This window comes from Engystomops pustulosus, chromosome 3 (genome assembly GCF_040894005.1).
Source record: "Engystomops pustulosus chromosome 3, aEngPut4.maternal, whole genome shotgun sequence".
Classification (NCBI taxonomy): domain Eukaryota; kingdom Metazoa; phylum Chordata; class Amphibia; order Anura; family Leptodactylidae; genus Engystomops; species Engystomops pustulosus.
The window spans coordinates 158,244,114-158,268,913 of record NC_092413.1 but is presented as its reverse complement, the minus strand read 5'-3'; the positions used below and the strand labels follow the sequence as shown (position 1 = coordinate 158,268,913).

Here is a 24,800-nt window from a genome sequence, read left to right as displayed (position 1 = left end):
CTCTTCTGTGAACTATTTTTGGTACATGAAGGTAATGTGAAAATCTACCATTGGTTTCATAGTACAGGGAACAAACACGACCCCAGCACTCATCCACAATTTCAGGAAGCGTGGCTTTGATTAAAAACTTCTTCTTTTATTGGAGATAATGCATAAAAAGTAACATAAAGAGCATGTGTCCAAATGAGCAACCCACGGACCAACGCGTTTCTGCTGTGAAGCGTTATTCATGTTCTACCAGCCGAAACGCGTTGGTACGTGGGTTGCTCTTTTGGACACATGCTCTTTATGTTACTTTTTATGCATTATCTCCAATAAAAGAAGAAGTTTTTAATCAAAGCCACGTTTTCTGAAATTGTGGATGAGTGCCAAGGTTGTGTTTGTTCCCTGTTCCATTATCTGGTGAAGCCTGTACATGGATCTGCGAGCACCTGCACATAATTGGAAGCTAAAGCGGCAAGAGGGGTGAGCTGGATTTGCACATAGTGCGTTGTTCTTTCTATTGGTTTCATAGTATTATAGTAAGGTTAGAAAAAGACATCAGTCCATCAAGTCCTTATAGTAGTTATATTCACGTACATAGGGGCAGCATTATAGTAGTAATGTTCCTGTACATCGGTGCAGTATTCTAATAGTTACAGTCTTCTACATAATAGCAGTATTATTTTAGTTGCCCTATATACTCGAGTATAAGCCGACCCCAGTGTAAGCCAAGGTACCTAATTTTACCACCAAAAACTGGGAAAACCTATTTACTCGAGTATAAGCGGAGGGTGGGAAATGCATTGGTCACAGTCTCTCAGTATATAGCCAGCCAGCCCCCTGTAGTATATAGCCTGCCAGCCCCCTGTAGTATATAGCCTGCCAGCTCCCTGTAGTATATAGCCTGCCAACCCACTGCATTGTATAGTCTGCCAGCACCCCTTAGTATATAGCCTGGCAGCCCCTTAAAGGATATAGCCAGCCTCCCTTTAGTATATATCACCTGCCAGCCCCCTGTAGGGTATAGCTCGCCGTAAAAAAAAAAAAAATAAACTGACTATTCACCATTCTGAAGGCCTGGGTAGCGCCTCTTCTTTCTCCATGTGAGCCGGCACCAGGCCCGCGATAGCAGGCATGAAGAAAGAAGCGGAGCTGCCGTGGACCTGCCGTGCACATGAAGATAGTTAGAGGAGTTGCCCAGGCCGTCGGAATGGTGAGTAGTCAATTTTTTTTTTATATATACTCGAGTGTAACCCGAGTTGGGAATTTTCAGCACAATTGTGCTGAAAAACTAGACTTATACTTGCATACATATAGTATATTCTTTCACATAGGGGGCAGTATTATAATAGTTATATTTTAATACATAGGTGGGAGTATTTTAATAATTAAAGTAGTATACTGATCTTACGGATATGCTGACTTACCCGCTTTGCTGTTTGTCTAAACTAATGTTGTGTTTGCCAAAACGTTCTTCCTTGAACGTTAGCTTTCTCTTATGTCAAAAAGTTGCATCTGTTTTCCCTGCTTAGCCATCTGCTAACTATCTAGCTATGGTTAACAGCTTTCTATCTCCTCCTACTTGTGCTGACTTTACCTCATTTGGTCCAGCCTATGACACTTAGTTTTTTTCCAGGGCCACTTCAATTTTCCAGTCCGCATGCAGCTGCAGCCTAAACCTCCTGCTGTATACAAACAGAGGCCGGCAGTAACACATAGAGAGGAACACATAGAGAGATAAGTATATATATCTTTATTGTTTTAATACATCTGCCAGGCATATATAAACTTCTATCTGATCCTGGACAAACCCTTTAACTGCACAATTACTCATAAAGTTGTATAGCGGTAAGGAAGTGGTAAAGGGAGCCGCCCAGGCACAACATATAGTATACAGTATATACTTGAGTTTATGCCAACCCGAGTATAAGTCAAGGTACCTAATTTTAACACAAAAAACTGGGAAAACCTATTGACTCAGGTATAAATTTATGGTGGGAAATGAATTAGTCACAGCATGCACCCAGTATATAGCTGGCCAACCCCCAGTATATAACTTGCCGGCCCATGCCCCCAGTAAATAGCCCGCCAGCAAATGCCCACAAGTATATAGCCAGCACATGCCCTCCCAGTATATAGCCAGCCCCCTATTATACAGCCAACCATCTTATGCCCCCATTATATAGCCAGCCATTTTATGCCCCCCGTATATAGCCAGCCATCTAATGCCCCCAGTATATAGCGAGCCAGCTTATGCCCCCAGTACATAGCTGGCAGTTCATTCTCGTCGGACACTCCGGATCGGGGACCGCGCAGGGACGGGTATACACCGTGTGCGCGCTCAGCGGCAGAAATCAAGAAGAACACCTGCAGGGATGTCAGAAAGGTGAGTATTGAGATATTTTTAAAGACTCAAGTATAAGCCAAGTTTAGTTTTTTCCACACATTGTTTGTGCTGAAAAACTCGGCTTTAACTTAAATATATACAGTATCTCAAAAGGAAACCACTGTATATTATATAACCTATTAGGGAGTGCTACTACCCTGTTTCCCCTAAAATAAGACATCCCCCAAAAGTAAGACCTAGTATAATTTTGTTCAGGCTTAGAATTATAAGGCCTCCCCTGAAAATAAGACCTAGCGGCAGTCACTGCAGCAGCTCCCCCCTCTCAATACATTAGTATTAGTAAATCTTTTAGATGCTGCAGAAGGTTGTGACATGGGGAAGAATTCATGGGATAAATCACTGACTGTTTTGCTGCAAATGTGATACCAGCAGCTACCAGGATAAGAAGGGTCATTTATGGAAAGTGCTTTTACTAAACATAAGAGTTTGGGGCCAATGATTCTAATAGAAATGGAGTCACAAAAAAATTCAGCATGAAATTCAGAGTTTGGAGAGTCATAAGGATGTTAGAGAAGTAGATTTTTTGTTCAATGTTAAATGTAAATTCTTGTTCATGGAAAAATAAGACATCCCCTGAAAATAAGACCTAGTGCCACTTTAGGAGCAAAAATTAATATAAGACGCTGTCTTATTTTCGGGGAAACAGGATATATAAAGAAATGTATTAGAGGGTGGTAGTTAAAAATTCTATTAGTGAGTGCCACAGCATACCGTATATACTAGAGTATAAGCCGACCCGAGAATAAGCTGAGACCCCTAATTATACCACAGAAAACTGGGAAAACCTATTGACTAGAGTATAAGCCGAGGATGTAGTATACAGCCAGCCAGCCCCCATGTAGTATACAGCCAGCCCCCATGTAGTATACAGCCAGCCCCACGTAGCATACAGCCAGCCCCCATGTAGCATACACCCTGCCCCCATGTAGTATACAGCCTGCTCCCATGTAGTATACAGCCTGCCCCCATGTAGTATGCAGCCTGCCCCCATGTAGTATGCAGCCTGCCCCATGTAGCATACAGCCTGCCCCATGTAGCATACAGCCTGCCCCCATGTAGCACACAGCCTGCCCCCATGTAGTATACAGCCTGCCCCCATGTAGTATACAGCCTGCCCCCTTGCAGTATACAGCCTGCCCCCTTGCACTATACAGCCGGCCCCCTTGCAGTATATAGCCTGCCCCCGTGTAGCATACAGCCTGCCCCTGTGTAGCATACAGCCTGCCCCCGTGTAGCATACAGATAAAAAAAATAAAGTTAATACTCACCCTCCGGTGTCCCCGATGTTCGTCGTGGCTCCCGGCCGCTCCCAATCCCCATCGCTGCTCCCGGCGGCTTCTTCACTCTTCTATCTTCTATAGCCGGCAGATCGCTCCGGCCGTCGCACACTGTGATGACGTCATCAGCGGCGAAAGCACTGCATCACAGTGTGCAACGGCCGGCAGATCGCATGGACGCGACTCTGCCGGCTAGAGAAGATAGAAGACAGAAGAGGAGCCACCGGGAGCCGCGACAGGGATCGGGAGCCGAGAGGAACATCGGGGACACCGGCGAGTGAGTATTAATTTTTTTTTTTTATCATTGACTCTTCAAAAACTCGGATTATACACGAGTATATACAGTAATTTATAAAGGAGAGGGGCTACCACTGCTTATATAATTACAGAGACACTCTATATCAAATAACTGAAGAGAAGTGGTTGCTGCATATTTAATTCAGTATGTAAAGTAATTTATAGGGGATTGCAGTGCTTATAATATAACTCATTTGGGGGTTCACTGCATAAAAATTAATTAATTGGAGGAGCATGTATATAAATGAATTCAGTGGCGCAACTGTATATATACAGGTAGTCCCCAGGTTACGTACAAGATAGGGTATGTAGGTTTGTTCTTAAGTTGAATTTGTATGTAAGTGTGAACTGTATACTTTATAATTGTACCACCAGCCAAATTTTTTTTTGTACTCTGTGACAATTGTATTTTCAAAATGTTGGGTTTTCAGAAGTACCAGGATTAACCCTAAAGCTTAATTGCGAACACCTCTGATAACTATTATAGCTGTTTATTGTAGCCTAAGGCTAAAGTACAGTAAGTTACCCACATCCAGAGGTCCGTTTGTAACAAGTGGTTGTCTGTAAGTTGGGTATTCTTAAGTAGGGGACCGCCTGTATATATTTATTTAATATATATAATATTAATAAAATGATATAATATTTAATATAGTTGATAATGAGACACAATGTATAATATACAGTAATAACTTTTTTTTTTTACAGGGAGAACTTGATTTACGCAGAAGGCACAGCATTGTCAGTTGTGTTGGGAGGGGTATATATTATTTAGGGGCACAGTTTTATCCAGGGGCACAGTTTTATCCAGGGGCACAAAGTAGATATGTACTGCAAAAGTCCTGGACGTCTAGGTAGTAGACGCCGCTGGAGCACGGAGAGGTTAGTGAGGCTGCATGTGGCACGGAGGTCCACACAGAGGCACATGGGTGTTCCTGCTAGGGCTCTGGTGAAAACCGGGTGCCGCTTAGACTCCGCTCCCAGGTGTCGGCTTACGTCATCGCTCGCCATGGTACAGTGGGGTCACTATCCCTGATTGAACAGAATATTGCGGACAAGACCTGGCCCCCTGGACCACTGATTATGGCATTGGTGTGGATTTCTTTCTAGCCCTCACCATTCTTAAGCAATGGATATCATTGTTTTCTTATATCTAATGTAGCCCAGGACCACCCATCTTTCAACTGAGAGGCAAATTAGCAGATTAATTACTGAAACTTTATTGAAACTATAACAATTCGGCTCTCTACTGTGACCAATATTGTCCTGGGCTGCAAAGGCCAGAAAAAGTGGAGTAACTGGCTAATTTTTTAAATCCCAATTAAATCCCACTTATTTGTATCAAAAGAAGGCCAAGGATGGGATAAAAATGAAAACAATACTAAATAATATTTGAATTATACATGTGGCTCCTTAAATTACCCCTTAAATGGCCCCTTAATGGTCACCATTAAATTACACATCATATACACTCACCGGCCACTTTATTAGGTACACCATGCTAGTAACGGGTTGGACCCCCTTTTGCCTTCAGAACTGCCTCAATTCTTCGTGGCATAGATTCAACAAGGTGCTGGAAGCATTTCTCAGAGATTTTGGTCCATATTGACATGATGGCATCACACAGTTGCCGCAGATTTGTCGGCTGCACATCCATGATGCGAATTTCCCGTTCCACCACATCCCAAAGATGCTCTATTGGATTGAGTTCTGGTGACTGTGGAGGCCATTTGAGTACAGTGACCTCATTGTCATGTTCAAGAAACCAGTCTGAGATGATTCCAGCTTTATGACATGGCGCATTATCCTGCTGAAAGTAGCCATCAGATGTTGGGTACGTTGTGGTCATAAAGGGATGGACATGGTCAGCAACAATACTCAGGTAGGCTGTGGCGTTGCAACGATGCTCAATTGGTACCAAGGGGCCCAAAGACTGCCAAGAAAATATTCCCCACACCATGACACCACCACCACCACCAGCCTGAACCGTTGATACAAGGCAGGATGGATCCATGCTTTCATGTTGTTGATGCCAAATTCTGACCCTACCATCCGAATGTCGCAGCAGAAATCGAGACTCATCAGACCAGGCAACGTTTTTCCAATCTTCTACTGTCCAATTTCGATGAGCTTGTGCAAATTGTAGCCTCAGTTTCCTGTTCTTAGCTGAAAGGAGTAGCACCCGGTGTGGTCTTCTGCTGCTGTAGCCCATCTGCCTCAAAGTTCGACGTACTGTGCGTTCAGAGATGCTCTTCTGTCTACCTTGGTTGTAACAGGTGGCGATTTGAGTCACTGTTGCCTTTCTATCAGCTCGAACCAGTCTGCCCATTCTCCTCTGACCTCTGGCATCAACAAGGCATTTCCGCCCACAGAACTGCCGCTCACTGGATGTTTTTACTTTTTTGGACCATTCTCTGTAAACCCTAGAGATGGTTGTGCGTGAAAATCCCAGTAGATCAGCAGTTTCTGAAATACTCAGACCAGCCCTTCTGGCACCAACAACCATGCCACGTTCAAAGGCACTCAATTCACCTTTCTTCCCCATACTGATGCTCGGTTTGAACTGCAGCAGATTGTCTTGACCATGTCTACATGCCTAAATGCACTGAGTTGCTGCCATGTGATTGGCTGATTAGAAATTAAGTGTTAACGAGCAGTTGGACAGGTGTACCTAATAAAGTGGCCGGTGAGTGTATAATGGTTAAAAGAGACATTCCAATGCAAAGCGAGCAAATGATGGTCCCCCTTGAAAAAGCTGCACACGAAACATGCGGTGGGCTTCCAAGACTGAATGGTGCAATTTTGGGTAAGTGGTGTTATGAGACCCTGGGCGTTCCTTTGCCCTAAGGCATGTTTTGGGACTAAATGTACTAGATTTATTGTGATGATGTGTTGATGGGAAGTGTGCCTTGGCATACACTTGTATATATAAATTTATTATTCTCATCCCAGCCATGTTTTGCTCAAGTTTACTGTCTTGGTTTGCATTGGAATTTCTCTTCCATTATATTACATGTGCAATTTAATAGTGACTAATAAAACAAATGTGTAATTTTATTATGTTGTCAGCTCCATTTCTCTGTCTTTAGCATTGTTTAAGGTGGCAGTTCCCATTTCCCATTTTTGGGGGGTTCTGCAGCATAGTGGACCCAGCCCATAAGTTTGTGCTGCAGGATGATTTGTGTATTAGTATGTCTTATACTCATTGCTTATAGTAACCAATTAAAGCTATTAATGACCTGTGGCAGAATAGCAACCAATCACTGCTCAGCTTCTAACTGGCACTGCAGCAGACAATGGGGCTTATTTACAAAGGGTCACAGGGATTTATCAGTAAAATTGTGTCACAAGCCATGCACTTACATACACCAGGAAGAAGAAGGTGAACTCCGGCAGACCTCGAGCGGGGAGCGACACATGTAGGATATTGGGCAGACGATCTACCTGAATCGCGGAAGAGTTCATTCTCGATGGAAACTCCGGATCGGGGAATGTGCAGGGACAGGTAAGTAAATGTGCCCCAATGGCTCCTGTATATGGTGGTTAATAAGGGGATATTGGAAAGTGCGGGTTGAGAATTTCGGCTCAAAACCAGGTCTAAGACGTTTCCTGAGTCACAGTGCACGGCTGTGCAAAATTTGGTGATTGTAAATGGGACAGAGCAGATTCCTTTAGTGGACATACATATATACATATACTCAGCTTTATATATTAGATGTTACAATTGTAATAATGACTAAACAGGAGCCTAACAAGAAAATACTAGTCCTTTTACCAATACTTTCATAAAGCACTCCTGATCAACCTCTAAGGGGGATTCATCAAGACCCCGGATATACTCAGAGGATCAAATCTACACAAGGACTGCTAAAGAGTTGAGGTATAACTTGTTCCAACCTTAAAAGAGAACCTGTCACAAGTAACCCCTCCCCCCAAAAACCACACACAGTACCTTCTAGCTGCCTTTATACATGTTCCACTGATGCCTGCATGGGATTAGAGCCTTTTTTTTTCTAAAAAAAAAAAAAGACTTTAATTGATGTGCAGTTCCAGTCATGGAGGCCACAGTATACAGTCAAGCTACCACACCCTCTGAAGAGAATTCCTGAGGGCAGCACGGGGTTGATTTCTCTTCACATAACAGGTCACTACTTTCACTCCCACCTTCCTGAGGAAGTGGTTAATGATGTAGCAGAACTGTCACACACAAAGCCACTGTCTGTCTCTCTCATAATGTTCCAGCAAGGCATTGTATTAAACTTCCTACCCCTGATAACAGCCCCAGGGAAAGTAAAGGGAGCTGTATATGTCTGTTGAATATAGGCAGACGATCCCTAAGTACTTGTTTCATGCCGGCAACATGGTGGTAACGGCGAGACTTGTCAATCAGCAACACAGAGGCAGGGCAAGGAACAATGGATATGCAGGATTCACATCAGATGAGTTGCATCTAAGTTTACAAACAGATTTTATTTATGCTTTTTAAATTTTAGTTTTATTTGAAAGGCAGGTTCCCTTAAATATGGACAATGGTCAGCAGAGGTTCTCTAGGTTCTCAAGGTAGTTGAGTGGCCAAAGCACAAAACCTGTATACATCTGATATACACTACATCCTATATCACATGTTACAAAATCATATCTGGATTGTGCCTAACAATCTATGAAAAATATTCAATAGATATTTACAGTATTGTGACTATAAATCACCAACTGATAATGTTCTGTGCTGAATACACAGGTGCACATTGAGGAAACCACACAAAAACTAAGATGATCCTACCATAGGTATGTTGTCACACATTGTACAGAATAAACCATCACCTGCATAAAATGGAGATTATTCATTCCCTAAAAAGTGTGAATAAGAATCACCAAACTACCAGTATAAAACATTGTTTAATAATTGCTGAATATCACCTTCTACTCAGCCTCTCAGTAACAAATTACCATCACTATCCAGAATAGCATAACAAGTGTCATACTACATAAATAGCCATATTACTAAACACTGGAGTGACATTGTTTAGCATCGTGATTTTACAGGTTAGAATTTCTGTAACAATATCTCACAGTTTTCTAGATCTCTGCTTGCTGTTATCCTATAGGAATCTTCATTGTTTACTACCAGTGGATAGAAATCTGTTGCTGGTCATGTGATGTCACACAGGTGCAAATCTCGTTATAGCACATAGCTCTGATTACTCTGTCATACTAACAAGCCATGCACCTGTGTGACATCACATGACCAGGGACAGATTTCTATCCACAGGAAGTAAACAATGAAGCTCTCCATAATATTACAGCAAGCAGAGATCTAGAAAATCGAGGAATCGATACAGAACATATATTGCAAAATGGTCTAACATTTTATTATACAAACAATATTTATTTGCTAAAATGGGACAGCCCTTTAAATTTCTTGTCAAGACCTGGTGAGCTCTTTACAATGTTCTCAGTCCTTTTTGCTCCAAGGTGTTATTCAGGTTGGTCCTTATAGTTGAGCATAAGGCCATCCCTATATCAAATTTATGATCTTTATGTAATGAACTCAGGGACTTCAATTCCAGAGAACAAGACAAAATGTCTAAATTTACTTTAAAACATCAGATACCTCTTTTCATATTAAATACATGGTTCCATATTTTAGTTCATGGTTACAAAAGCTACACTATGTATGTGTATAATGTATATATAGCTTGCATGTAATTTGAGTTGCTTGTAGATACAAATGTTCAATTTCCACAATTATTGTTCTAAATTACTGATATTGGTTTTTTCAGGAACCTGCAGACAATAACTATCGTTCTTATTTGATATTTGAAATTTAGTTTCCCTATTGTTTAGGTTTTTAAGACAAAGATGTTTATTGGAAAAACCTGTATGGAGGAGCGCTGGGTTATAATAAATCTAATATAGTGTTATATCATGAATGATGTAGGCTCACATTAAGCACATAGGGGGAGATTTATCAGTTCTTCTACCTGATAAACTGGTGTAGAAGCACTTGAATAATCACAATTTATGGCGCAAAGAAAAAAACAGCAAATTTTTTAGGCAATTATGCCACTTTCACACCGTGTGGCCCTAGAGGGGATGTCAAGGGGGTATACTAGACCATTGTCTATGAACTTTTAATATTGAAGTTGTATTATAGGTTTTTTCCACAATTGCCCAGCCTCAGAATGTATCCGCTGTGGTGGGTGCGCCGGCTATGATAAGTGTCCCCTATAGTGTGTGACAGATATATGTTCATATTACATTTAGTACTTGACCTTATTCCACTTTGCCATTCACTTCATACACACAGATATACAGTCAGTCCCTATGTACAGGATAGGTTCTGTAGGTTTGTTCTTCAGCTGAATTTGTATGTGAGGCGGAACTGGTATATTTTGTAAAAACAGAAAACATATTTTTTTCATCCCTATAATAGGATTTTTAAAATTTTGGGTTGTCATGGGAACAAGTATTAACAATAAAGCTTTATTGCAGACACCTTTGATAACTCTTGTAGTTAATCATTGCAGCCTGGGGATAAATATCAGTACATTACCGGTGTCCAGACGGCTTCACCAAAGGTCACAGTGGGCAGAGAGATCCATTTATAGTTAGGGTTTGTATGTAAGTCAAGTGTCCTTAACTCAGGGATTGCCTGTACTAGCGATAATCGTGAGGTCTGCTATTAGAATTTAATAGAAGCTAGAAAATGTATTTCTGCTTTATATCAAACATTACACATGCCCCCCCAGCCCCCAATTCCGACAAAACATTTTTTTCCATGCATATAGATTATTAGCTAATGATTACATTTTACTTAATTCACCATTTGGTATTTTTTGCTAAACGTATTGAAGCGATTCTGTTTGGGGGAGATTTTTGTATTTAATCTATGGAAAACAAGACCAATCCATGAAGACCTCCCCTCATAAGCAGAAATACATTTGTGTTGTAAGACAAAAGGGCCAACAGAGGCCAACAAAGTGCTTGGGAAGCCAACTTCAGATAGATAATCATAAACATCAGCCACAGGCTCTATATCTAGTCCGGGCTATCTTTTGAAAGAAGAAAAAAATATAAAAAGAAAAAGGAAAAACTATTACAAAATCGGGAGAAGGGGCTCTCCCAATGCCAAGAAGATATATCACACGTTTACAAATATTGGGGAGACACTAGACAAAGGTATAATAGGAAGGAAAAAAGGGGGGGGGGAAGGTCTCAGGTTCCTCTATGGGCTACATCTGTGCTCAGTCATCGCTCCCTTGGCTCAGTACTTTCTCCCAGTACGCATCCCATGGGACCCAGACTTTAGAAAAAAGATCTACCTTTTATAGATGCCGTCATGGACTCCATGGTTCGAGTCGCCCTCACTCTTGTTAGAAGGGACCTTCTGGTAGGTGAGGCCGTGTTTTTTCAGTGTTGAGCAATCAAACACTTGGCTGCAGTGAGAATGTGTCGGAACAGCTTCATGGATAACTTGGGGAGGGGTTATGGTGAGATATTAAGCAGGTAAAAAAGGGGGGCCAGGGGTATTGAGATTGAGAGCACTTTGCAGAGCAGCCCATTCCAGAATGGTTGAATATGTGCACAGGACCAGAAAATATGCTGCAGAGTACCGCCTGACTCACCCACATCTCCAGCATTTATCCTGAGTTTCCGGGAATATCTGGTGCAACTGGCCTGGCATATGATACCAAAAATAGAGCAATTTATAATGATTTTCTCTATACATTGTGCATGTCGAAGTTTTAGCTGCATAGTTTCATATGCGATTTCAGGTCTCCTGCGTAATTGCCCCCCCCCACTATACAGGATCTGATATTAACATACTGTGGCAGATAGCCAGGTCACCTTTGGAAAGCTTGTAGAGTCCATGAATCAAAAGCTCAAATCTGTTTTAGCTGAATGACCTACATCACGATATCTACGACACTGAGCCTTGGAAACACTCAAACAGCACCAAGGCACAGTTCCTTGTCCAATATATCATCTAGAACACTGTATTGCTTCTGTAAGGTATTCCTGGTAACCAACCAAACAATATATTCTGCTATATGTTAGAATTCTCCAAGAACTATGTCAGCTCTAACTTTTTTTCCCAACTGCAACCATTCAACCCCTGAAGGAAACGGTACTTCCCCGATTGATAACAATTGTCTCCATAGGGTTTCTGAAGCAAGACAACCAGTGATGACCTGGTCTCAAACACAACCTCCCAAAGCTGCAGTCCAAATGGACAACTTTTTTCACTGCAAGAGTGATGAATTCTAGGTAAAAAAAACCCTTCTTTTTTCAAGGTTAAAAGTAGAGGGTGATTTCCTTTTCTTTGAAGTGAAATATGAACTCGTTTTGTGTTTGGTACTGAATACTCTGGTTTGGCATGGATGAAAAACTCAAAGTAACTTGGTGGACACGTTTGTCACTCATAACTTCCCCAAAATGTCTGCATCTCTGTTTAGAGAGACCAACCAGTGGAATTGAAAGCAAACCTGACTGTTTACTTTTACTGACAAATATATCAATTTGCCAAACCCTATTGGATGCTGGATGTTTTCTGGACATCTATTGCACAAGTTAACATCCATTTGATGCCTTGTACGACAAATCTTGGCAGCAGTTATCTTGGAGTCATCTATATGTTAAGATCTTATACTGTATGGCTGCCACCCATGGCTATTACTATACCTCTGAGAGAAATATTTAATAATGAGGGAGAAGCAGTGCTCAGTGATATATACCCTCCATCCCTCACCAACACAGAGGCTACCAAGAGCCTTCTGTCCACACATACTGTCCACATTAACACTCTGGGGGACATGTATTATCGTATCTGCGCCCAAAGAATGCCGGGATTGTACGTTTTTTTGGGCACAGAATTGTTGCGGATCATTTATAATGAGTTTGCGCCAGAAAGAACAGATGTTTCCGACTATCCCGACACCTTCAGGGTTTTCTTTTAGCAAGTGGGCGTGGCCTAACGTTTCCACATTATCCTCCACATTTATGTGCATCTTGCCGGCATTTTAAGGCGCAAATTTAGGCGCACAATAGACCAGGAAAAAATTAGAGCAAAATTAAGGCGCAGTGCATGTAAGATTTGGATGCACACTTCATTACTGTCTGCATTTTTCTGGAGCACTGATTAGTTCCGTCTACCCAGTAATCACTAACAGCCGTGCACCACTTTAATACATCGGGCTGTGCTTTGCGGAGAATGATCTCCGATGCCGACAGTCGTCCTTGCGGCACAATTAGTAAATCCCCCCTCTGTGTGGGAAGGGTAAGTGGGACTCTCTCTATAGAATTCTTTTACTCTATCATTGACAGGTCCACATAAAGGGATTATTAGGGTGTTATAAAATTGTTACTTTTACATGTACTGTATATGACCTAATAAAAGGGCATTTACTCCCCTTATAACCTAACCCATCCATGACCCCGCACCAGGATCTGTTTAAATTGCCTGGAGCTGAGACTCCCCATACCAGAATGTGACTGCTCCAGCAAAATTCACTTCCATAAGAAAAGTAACAAAAACGTATGTGATAAAGGATGATGGCATGTTTGTGTTGGAGCAACTACGAGAACTACTAGTCGTATATCATTTACAAAAAGTGTGAATATTGTAGATATCTATGTTTCAGTATATCTGGTTTTGTGTAATTTGATGGCTTTGTTATTCCTCCAAACTAGAAATATAAAACTCACTAAAGTAAATGTACAAGCCTCATCCTCATAATAGAGAGAAGAGATGGTCCTTGGACACAGAAAATACTGTTAAAATGTCATGGTATTTGAAGTAAAAGGCTAGAAAAGTATCAGCTGAATGCACCACATGTCATGCCTCCTATATCTGCTTCTTCTTTGTATTAGGTCAGGGTCTTGCTTCATTGCAGAAATATAACTTTATAGTTATCAAATACACAAAAATGTGTGATTTTTTTTTAGATTAAAACTATTTCACTGGGCTGTGCTTTAGTAAGCAGCTCCTAGTGCAGAATTTCTGGGTGACAGGTCCTCTTTAAGCTTTGGTCTTTTAGTTTTCCTCTCATCTTCTGGAGAAGATATGACAGAAAGCCATTAACAAAGTTATGATTTTGGACAAATGAATCAACCATTTCTACAGTATATACAATCGACAATAGCAAATATTACGATAAACATATGGTAGCCATGAGAAGGTAACAGCAGGGCTGTATATGCTAATAGGCACTTAAGAGCCTGTGCCTAGGGTGTCTAGTGAGGAAGGGGTGTCCTCAGGAGCATGATTTATCTTTTTCCAATTTATCTATTCAAATGGATGTTTAATTTTGCACTAGAAGTCCTGGTCCAGAAATCTTTATTTGTTTTCTACTAAAATCCAATACATAAAGGTGGATATGGAGATGGCATAAACCAACCTATGTATTTCAGCGTTATTCATGGTCTGAATTAAAGAGGACCGTTTAGGTCATTAGAATACCTAAGCTGCTCATACTAAAGTAAGCATCTCCCTAGCCTTCCCCCAATTATAGCATTGTCAAATTTCTAGCTTTATTGGAACATACAGATAAGTTAGGAAACAATGCACCATGTACCGTTGGACCTAGCTTACAGCAGTCCGGGGTGTTCATGAGGGGGGTGGTCCCAGGAGGCAGTCACTGCTGTCATATGGTGGAATGGTGGTTTGGGGGAGAAGCGCAGGAGAGTTGAGTACCTCGGTTCGCCCCCTCATGACTCCGGCAGACTGCTGTAAACTAGATCTGACGATCGGACCACTATGTAGTGCATTGTTTCCTAGCTTATTGGTATATTCTGATAAAGCTAGAGATTTAACACTGCTATAACTGGGGGAGGGCTAGGGAGATGCTAACTTTATTATGGGCAGATAAAGTGTTTTAATGACCTGACAGGTCCTCTTTAAATTTTTATATGTTTAAACAATTAGGTCATTTTGGGTCCTCTTCATGTCCTCCTCTTTAAAATGGATTTTTTAAATTTAGATTTATTTATTTATTTATTGACTATATATTTATTGTTGATTGCTAGACGCATTCCGGACTTATGCTATATACACTACACCCGAGGTTTCTGCCATTGATTCCTGCTGTTTCAGGGATTCTATGAGATTACTTCCATTTGTTCCCTTTGTTCAATGTGTCTTCTAGATCCTGGCAGATGATTTCAAAGGAAATCTACCACTCGGGTAGACAACATTTAAACCAAATATACTTACTGGTGGGTTTGCTGTCCTGGACCCCGGGACATATCTTGAATAGCTATTTTTTATTTTGCCATTTACTTTTTAAATTAAGCTAATTAGTCCCAACTGTTCCTGTGGATGTCACACAGGTGGCCCGTCGCTAATTAGCATATTTTAAAAAGTAAAAATAATTTTGGGCAAAATAAAGGTGTTTCATGACTATATATATATGTATATATGTCCAGGACAGCAGGCCCACCAGTAAGTGTATTTGATTTAAATCTTATCTACCGAGTGATAGATTTCCTTTAAGATAAGGCTATATTCACATTTTTTTAAGCTGACAGATACGTGAAAAAAACATATCTAAATGTGTGCTTCAGCATCTCCATTCATGTACATTTGTTGTCCTGTGCGTCTATATCTTTTTTCTTTGGTTGAGAAAAATGTGCTTCTGCGTTTTTCATGTCCTTTTGGAAAATGCGCGCAAAACGTGTTATTTTTTTTAAATATCAGTATCTATGGATGACGTATGCATAAAGTGTTACAGCGTATGCATTAATCGATCACATCCGTTTTTTATGCCCAAAAATGGCTTTAGACGTTGCAGAAAACATACGGTAAGTGAAAAAACTATATATATACATTTTTAAAGTGTAAAAAATGGTATCCGTTTTTTTATCAATTTTAAACGTATACGTTGCAGTATACGCCTGGCAGATGCAAAAAAAAACGTGATTTGAGCCCCGCCTTATTATGATGTCTGCTATATAAGTACATTGCCCACACTGTTCTTTTTTTCACTTTAGTCGGATTGTCTGTAAATGCAATAGGTGTTCTTGGATTCTGACCACTGCCTAGTTGTCTATCATTAACTCAAATTCCACAATTGGATCCAGATCTTTGCCCTTTGTAACTCAGGTCAATGTCCTTTAACCATTACAGCGTCTGGCTGCCAATGGGCTATAGCAATATGGTCCACTGGAATTGCGGTGGATTCCAAATGTATATGAAGTGGTAAAGGTCTAGGCTGTATCCAGATAGCACCATATAGTGCTCCAAAAATGTTAAGGAACAAGCTGTGTACAGGAGAACAAACTGGGGCACATTCAATAAGGTGCATGCGCCAGTTTTGTGTCTGACTTTGCACTTTCTTTTCAGGGCAAGCGGCTTGCACAGGTATTTAAGAAGTGTCTCACATTTCTGGCGCAATCAAGACTTTGTGGCCCATTCTGCATTATTCTTCATGTGACACAAATTTCTGCACTGAAAGGGGCATTCCGGTGCTCAGTCGGACTGTGCACCACATTTAACATGCAAAGCATGGCAGAATTGTGTCCCACACCCCATGTTAAAGGTGCACCAAAAAAAAGCGGTGCACTCTGACGGAGAAGTGCAGGGAGCGCCATATTTATGAAGAACGAGCACCAGAAATCATGATTCTGGTGTCCTCTGCACTATACACAGGCAAACTGCATATAGTACAGACTGCACTGTTCTAAGTAAATGTGCCCCACTGTCTGCATTTCTTTGCCATATAACTGAAAACACACAACTAGAAAACTTGAACATTGAAATCTCCATAGACCTAAAAAGTGTTTTAGTAAATTTGGGAAGGTAAAAACCATAGGTGTTCTTTTTTGCTGACTGCCAGTGTATTATATATTTCAGAGTTATCTAGAGGTCAAACTGAGCATAAGGTATAGTATAGGTGTTTGCTTTTTTTTGTCTTGTATAGATACAGGCAGTCCCCGGGTTACATACAAGATAGGGACTGTAGGTTTGTTCTTAAGTTGAATTTGTATGTAAGTCGAAACTGTATATTTTATCATTGTAGTTCCCGACAATTTTTTTTTTTGCCCCAGTGACAATTGGAGTTTCAAATTTTTTTGCTGTAATAGGACCAAGAATTATCAATAAAGCTTCATTGCAGACAATTTTAAGCTGATTATTGCAGTCTGGGACTATTTTAAAGCATCCAGAGAGCTTCACCGGAGGTCACAGTGGGCAGAGGGGTCTGTCTGTAACTATGGGTTGTCTGTAAGTCGGGTGTCCTTAAGTAGGGGACCGCCTGTATTTGTTCTTGGATTCATTGAAGGAGATTCATTATGGCTTCTCAGCTAGTTTTCTGGAAAGAAAGCACATGAATCTCCCCATCCCAACCAGTTTTTTGGCTTTCTCTGACCTGCACGTCACTTTAGGTGTGTCGGGGTGTGAACGCCTGGCCTGCCACATTTAAAATGTTCTCTGCATACAGCAAATAACTCTGCCATTTACCATCTGCGGTAGAGGTTAGAGCTGGTGTAGCTTAGTCTTATTAAATTCCCCCCATTGTTTTTTTGTATCATTGTATATTTTTGAGGTACAATAATGTATTATCTATCCAAGACTTAGCTATAGACCATTGATCCCCATGTTCATGAGTCTTATGTTAAGCAAATCACTAAAGGCAGTTACTCATGCAAGATGGCAGCCCCCATAATTATGGACAATAAAATAGAAAAAATCTATAAGAAAGACCTATGGCAGTGATGGCAAACCTTTTGGAGACCGAGTGCCCAAATACAACAAAGACCCACTTATTTATCGCAAAGTGCCAACACAAAAATTTAATTTGTGATTTATACTCCCTGCTCTGTCACAGTTTTCATTGATACCAGCACCCTGAGGACACCAATAAAGCAGAAAATAGTCCCAGGTCGAGCTGTCACTTTAAAATACCTCTGTGCACAGCAAGTCCTGGGCTGTCTGGGACTGCAGGAAGATACCTGGAGTCCTCTCTGGTGATGGCCTGGGTGCCCACAGAAAGGGCTCTGAGTGCCACCTCTGGCACCAGTGCCATAGGTTAGCCATCACTGACCTATGGTATGGACTATGGCAATGCAACAAAATACAGGCATTTTAGGAAGAGATAAGAACTCATATTGAATCACATTGGAACATTTCAAAACCATCTAATCCCCCTTCTTTACGACCAAGGGATGGGCACGGATACGGAGGATGGCCTCAAATACCATTAGATGTACCTTCCTTCCTACTAGTAGGGAAAAGATGGCTAGTTTACAAACTACAGTACCTACTCTGACTGAAGTAGTCACCCGCATGCTATAAATGATGCATCTAGATCATCGACCCAGTTAAACCTTTTCAGACCACACAATAATAAATTATGGCATAATAGATTTATCTTCTTCCTATTCATGATAGCAATTAGACGCCAATACCTGACATGTAAGAAGTTGAATGAAAACTCTCTTGTTATGTACCAAAGCTGTGCTCTCCCTGATGGTCAATTTTTAACTGTATATCTTATGCACTTATACTGTACTGTACTTATAAATAACTGTTATTTAATTTACCGTACGTATGTTGTAAATGTCTGCTTTTAGAGTTGAAATAATAATTGATGACACATAGGGGCAGATTTATCAAGCTGTCTGAAAGTCAGAATATTTCCAGTTGCCCATGGCAACCAATCACAGCTCCCCTTTAAAATATTCATGAGCACTGGTAAAATGAAAGCAGAGCTGTGATTGGTTGCCATGGGCAACTGGAAATATTCTGACTTTCAGACACTTGATAAATCTGCCCCATAGTCTTTAACATTCCACCTTTGCTGATAAGGGGGGGGGGGGGGGTCAACCCAAACTTTTAAAAAATTAACCACTAAACTTTGGCAGAATTTCGCATTGTGGCAGGAACTGTTCTCTAACTTTAGACCTCTGTTGGAGAAGATTCTTGACATGAGAGGCTAGACTTCAATTTCGTTTTCATGTGTTTTCCAAGGCCAAGATACAGCCATGTGGCATTTTTTCACGGATCCTCACAATCTATAGCCTATGGGTAATCTGTGAACAATGGGTCAGACCAGGGAATGCTCTTTTTAACAGAACGGACATTGCCATGAGAATAACCACTTGCACTATAACTAGAGACCTGGCAAGGGGTGCACATCACTCTCTTCCTAACACGTTGAGCCAGATCCATTATTCTGGTGGTGCCAGTTTTCTGTTTAAATCTGCTCTGAAAAGAACGGCTTCGGAGCTTGGACATGTATTTAAGAAGAGTCTGCAAAAGTTGTATGTCCCGGTAGCACGGTGTCTGACAAGACCTAAAAATGTGAACCTAAAGGGGTGTTTTACTGCTTAGTAGGAGTTTGCGAGACATTTAATACAACGACTGGAGAGAATTGTGTGGCACCCTATATGTTAAAAGTGCCCCAAAAATAAAATGGTGCACACTTCCATTGCAGAACAGGTTGTGCCAGATAATGGAAGACTGTGTGCCAATATTCAATAATCTAGCGCATGTACTTAGTACAGTTTGTCTCACTATTGGTAAATCTGGGCCATTGTGATGTTAGGCCAAATCTGGCTGCTCTGATATGAAAACTAAAATCCCAACAGTTCCAGTGAACATTTTTTGTGTTTTCTTTACTTCCAGAAACAAGTGGAAACTTGTCAGGACAGCTAGAACTAAGGATTATCTATGTGAATAAGCATTAGAAGGCCCACTTGGTAAACTATTTACACCAGCAGTTGACTGGCACGCCTAAAATGGCAGAAATTTTACAAACTGGCTTGCTATAAAGGAGGAGGTGTCCACATAATGACAGAAAATTTACTTTTTATTAGCCTTAAGAAATGTGACTCCATAGAGGTACGGGGATACACAAAGAGGCCCGCCAAGCCCTCAGGTACAGTTATTTAACAGGGTCTGTCCATTAAGTGGCATTAATGGAAACTTATTTTTCTAAAAGAATAAGTTTACGGCTGAAATACAGGCAGTCCCCGGGTTACATACAAGATAGGGTCTGTAGGTTTGTTCTTAAGTTGAATTTGTATGTAAGTCGGAACTGTATATTTTATCATTGTAATCCCAGCCAGAACTTTTTTGGTCTCTGTGACAATTGGATTTTAAAAATGTTGGGTTGTCATAAGAATCAATATTAACACTAAAGCTTCATTACAGACACATTTGATAACTGTTACAGCTGATCATTGTAGCCTAGGACTAAAGTACAATAAATTACCAATATCCAGAGGTCCGTTTGTAACTAGGGGTCGTATGTAAGTCGAGTGTTCTTAAGTAGGGGACCGACTGTACACTTTAAATAGGGTCTAGTTGCTATATTATTAATACCTATACTCAATTGTGCCCTCTACATTGTAGTTCCCAGCACCTGGAAAAAAAAGCTTTATATCCCCACAAAATGCTATATTTCACTATAAATCTTCAAAACCAGAAGCGAGATATTATCTCTTCCCTTTTTCCACAGGACAATTAAATACCACAGACTTTCACTTAAAAAGCATCACTCTTGCCTGACTTCCTGTAACATTAAATATTCATTACATATGATGGTTATTTTATTTAGAATAACTGATTAGTCACTAAATACTCTGCATTACACTTACTACTTACATGTACTAGTCACATAGAAATGATGTAGTAATATGTACAGTAATTTTAGCAATCATACTGTGTTACATGTAGAATCATACACAATTTTACAGACACTATTAAAAATATATTACTGTTTAGAAGAAAAACTACTAGTACTCACATGCTTGTTATATCGTCTATGGCTCGGAATCGTTATTATTATATCCAGGAATGGCATTATTATTATTATATACAGGAACTGAATTGTTATTATTATGATTATGATGTTTTTCAAAATATCCAACTGGCTCTCTGCAAGCTCTAAGGTCCAAGCGGGAATGGGGGACATTAATAAATTGAAAGCTGGCAGAGCCTAGGTGAAGTAAACCTCAGGCTAATTTGCATTTTTTTAACAATATAATCAAAATCAAGCCGATCCAGGACATAATAATAGCAGTTCCAAGCCCTAGAAGACACAACAAGTAGAGATGAACAGACCGGAACCGGAAGTTCATTGTATGGGTTCCTCTATTCACACTACGTATGCTCACCTGGTCAGCAGAACGCTGGATAGGAGGAGTGGTGTCCCTCTCCATAGTGATGCATAGCGTCCGGCCATAAACATGGGGAAAGATAGCATAGGGCAGTGGTGGCGAACCAATGGCACGGGTGCCAGAGGTGGCACTCTGAGCCCCATCAGTGGGCACTCAGGCTGTTGCCCTTGCAGAGAATTCAACAGACAGGACATAAGTGATCCTTCTGCAGGAACAGGTATCCCTGGACGTGACACACTCAGCGTTATTTTAAAGTTCAGCATCTCGGTCTACCAATGACTGCAGGAAGAGAAGGTATGGATAGGGTCGGATTATCATTGGAGCCACTGAAGCTCCTGCTCTTGGCCCCACAATTCTTCCTGTTCAGTGGGTTGTCAAGGGAAGCTCCAATGGCAATCCGAATTTTCCCTCCTTCTGTCAACGATATTGGTGTTATATTATATTGGTGATATAGGACTGTTGAAAGCTGTGGTATAGCACAGTGCGAGAAGATTTTAATAAGTTAATGCCAGAATTGCTGTGTTGGCACTTTGCAATAAATAAGTGGGTCTGGGTTGCAGTTTGGGCACTTGGTCTCTAAAAGTTTCGCCATCACTGGCATAGGGTCACTGTACTGCCCCCGGACACCATAGCAGTCTATGGGGATGTAGATCCGAGTTATATATATACGTCCCCACATTTTCTATGTGATTGCAGCCTAACCTGGACATGTTGCATGATATTCTGCCAAACAGCCAGATTAACACCCCTAGACAGGCATGTGATTGGCCAGATGGATATGTCTGGCAAATCACTGCCATGCCTAGTTGCCAGGGGCGTAAATCTGCTCGGCAGAATATTATGCAACAGGTTAGGCAGAGCAACCTGGGTGCCGAACACTGAACTTGAAGTTTTGGTTCCCTAATCTGTAATAATGAGCATGTGAAAGTACTAGTAGTCTATCATCAGTCAATCTGAAGGAAGTTGTCCTTTAATGTAGTGTGGAAAGATAACAAATTTTAAAGATATGTTAAACATTGAAGGATTTCCAGATAAATATAAATATTAAAATATAGTATTATAAAAAAAATTCTAATAAAAAATTGGAAACTGGAATACCAAACTTCCAGCTCACCAATTACCCACTTTTTTTGTTTTCAGTGCTACTTTGCCCCCAGCTGCTCTCCAGTTTGTGGTTCTTTGATGATGTCCCAACACTGGTTCTTACCACTGCTCCAAACATTGAGGCTGCATTCATGGGCAGCAATCAATAATGAGATTCCAGTGCTTTGCAACAATAACAAAATGCAGTTAGGGATTGGTTGCAAAGATTACAAGCCACTGTGGTGGGGCAATTTGGGATATATATTTTTTTCAAGGAAACCCCTTTAAATTGGGGAAACCCACACATTGGGTCCTTTATGATTGGGTAAAGGAATCCTTGCTATACCTTAAGTTATATCAGGTTAGGTCCTTTAGGTCTTCAGTTATTTCCTTCAGTTTTTTTGAGCCAAAACCAAAGGAACCAGAGTGGTTGCATGCGCAGAACAGGTGCGGTAAGGTATCATGAAAAGACTTGCATCTGTTCTGTGTCTTAAACCATTCCTGATTTTGGCTCAAAATTACTGAAGACTTAGCAGTTATATGAACTGGCTTTTACATACATTCTCACAAGGCCATGATATCACTAGTTATCTGTACTAAGTTTTATGTGATGGGTAATTGATACTGAAATGCAATCTGCCAGGACAGAGGTCAGGGAGGAAAACTGGAAGCCTCATAGATTATTTTTGCCTTCTTCTGGATCCGTATAGCATTACAGTAAATTAAGCTAGATTGGCATCTTCATCCTATTAACAATGGAAAAACATACATATTACTATGAGAACAATTATGAGTTTATTACATTTCAGGGCCAGTTCACATCTCCTTTATATCATCAGTCATTATGAGCCAATAATATGTAAATGAAAATAATAATTGTATTACTAATTCTACGACTGATAACTTTATATACAATTACCGTACATGTATTTCTGGTATGTCCCTCTTTTTTCCCAAAATTCTACAATTAAATGGCAATTAGTATGAATGTAGTGTTAAAATCATACCCAACCTGCCACTCAAATGACCCCTAAGAAATTTCAACCTGCTAGTTTTATCTAGAAAAAATATTATTAGTGAGAAATCTACGGCCCAGGGTAGTGATGTCAACCCATTAGCAATATTGTCATCTCAGATTTTTTATCAGATTTTTTTTTCTACATTCGTTTTTTGATAGTGAAACCAAGTTGAGGAGACTATAGAGATAAGGTTTAATAGAAAAATGTGCACCTGTTCCATGTATTCGACCACTCCTGATTTTGGCTCATAGTAACTGATGAAATAAAGGAGATGTTAACTGGCCCTGAAATGTAAAATGCTCCTAATCATTATCATAGTATGTTTTTCCAGCCTCAAAAAAGAGTACATTTAAAACAAAAACAAAAAACAAAAACATGACTAATAAGGACTTTAATTTTACGGATTATGTCTATAGACGGTTGCCATCCCACATATTTGGCATAAAACAAATGCCTTTCCAGGTACCTATTTCACCATGCCCCTTATTAACATGTATGATGCAATCTTATATGTAAAAAAAAATTGCAATTTGATTAGAAATTGGTTTTACGTTAGATATGAGTATTCATTGAATTTTCTCAAGTGCAATACACAGAGATACGTGTTACCATGAGCAAGTAATATAAGCATAGCTGACAAACATCAAATAAATATATTGCAGTTTGTGTGTATATATATCTATATATCCGTACGGCTCCAGTAGGCAATGGTTAGGATGATATGTGAGTGATGTAATCCAGCCTCCTGAAGTGGCACCATGCACATGGGCACACCCACAGCGACACACAGATATACAGCATCTTCTTGTGTCTCCTCTATGTCACTGTGATCAGCAGCAGGAAAGATCTATTATCCCCCCCCTTTAGCAAGGATATCCTCCCCATTACATAAATCACACTCAGCATTGCAGTCCCTCCCTGTGCAACATTTCCTGATGCATAAATAGATGCCTATGTCTGATGTGTCATCTGCAGTCCCATGTGTGTATTGTCTATATATCCCATACATTATGACGTATAAGCAGTATATACATGTTTAGTCCTTATAAATGGTAAGGTCTCTGTACACACATACATCATCACAATAGATAGTCAGAATAAAATGAAAAATCAATATGTATCACATCATTATAATGTAAAGGTAACAGAATCCTTTCAGGAAGACAAGGACTCACCTACAGGCTAAATGGAAGGCTGTGGATCGCATGTAATTGTATTTTCCAGCTGAGATCCTTTTGTCCTGTCTCTCCGTCTGCTGTAAGGGAAGCTGATGGAAGGAGGCAGTGGAATGGATGCTCTCATGCCGCTGCCCACCCACAGCGCACAGGATCCTGGGACTTGTAGTTTAGCATCACTTCCATCCTGTATGCTGCTTAGCTACATCATGGTTTGTGTATCCACTACAGGGAGCTGAGAATCCTGCCCAGCAGATACAGGAAGGAAATACACTGGATGTGCTGATCTGTCACTAATTGTAATATACATGTATGCTATTACTGCTTGGTGTATTGAAGATGGATGAATATTTGTAAATATCTTATCAAAAATATTGACAAGAACATAGAATATAGATAAACATACAAAACGTGGTAAATAATAGAATGGAATTAATGGATTAAG

General features: G+C 40.4%; 1 protein-coding gene across 2 annotated transcripts in view; it reads right to left on the bottom strand.

Annotated features, from left to right (window-relative positions):
* The window catches only part of GNB4 (G protein subunit beta 4), an 86,979-nt gene extending 62,470 nt beyond the window's left edge, over positions 1 to 24,509 (bottom strand). Inside the window, exon 1 of one of the 2 annotated variants that reach the window (XM_072142751.1) lies at positions 24,356 to 24,509. The gene's annotated coding sequence lies outside the window, so the exon portion shown is untranslated. The remainder of the gene's footprint in view (positions 1 to 24,355) is intronic. The other variant, XM_072142754.1, reaches the window with a different exon arrangement.
* Positions 24,510 to 24,800: the final 291 nt, after the last annotated feature.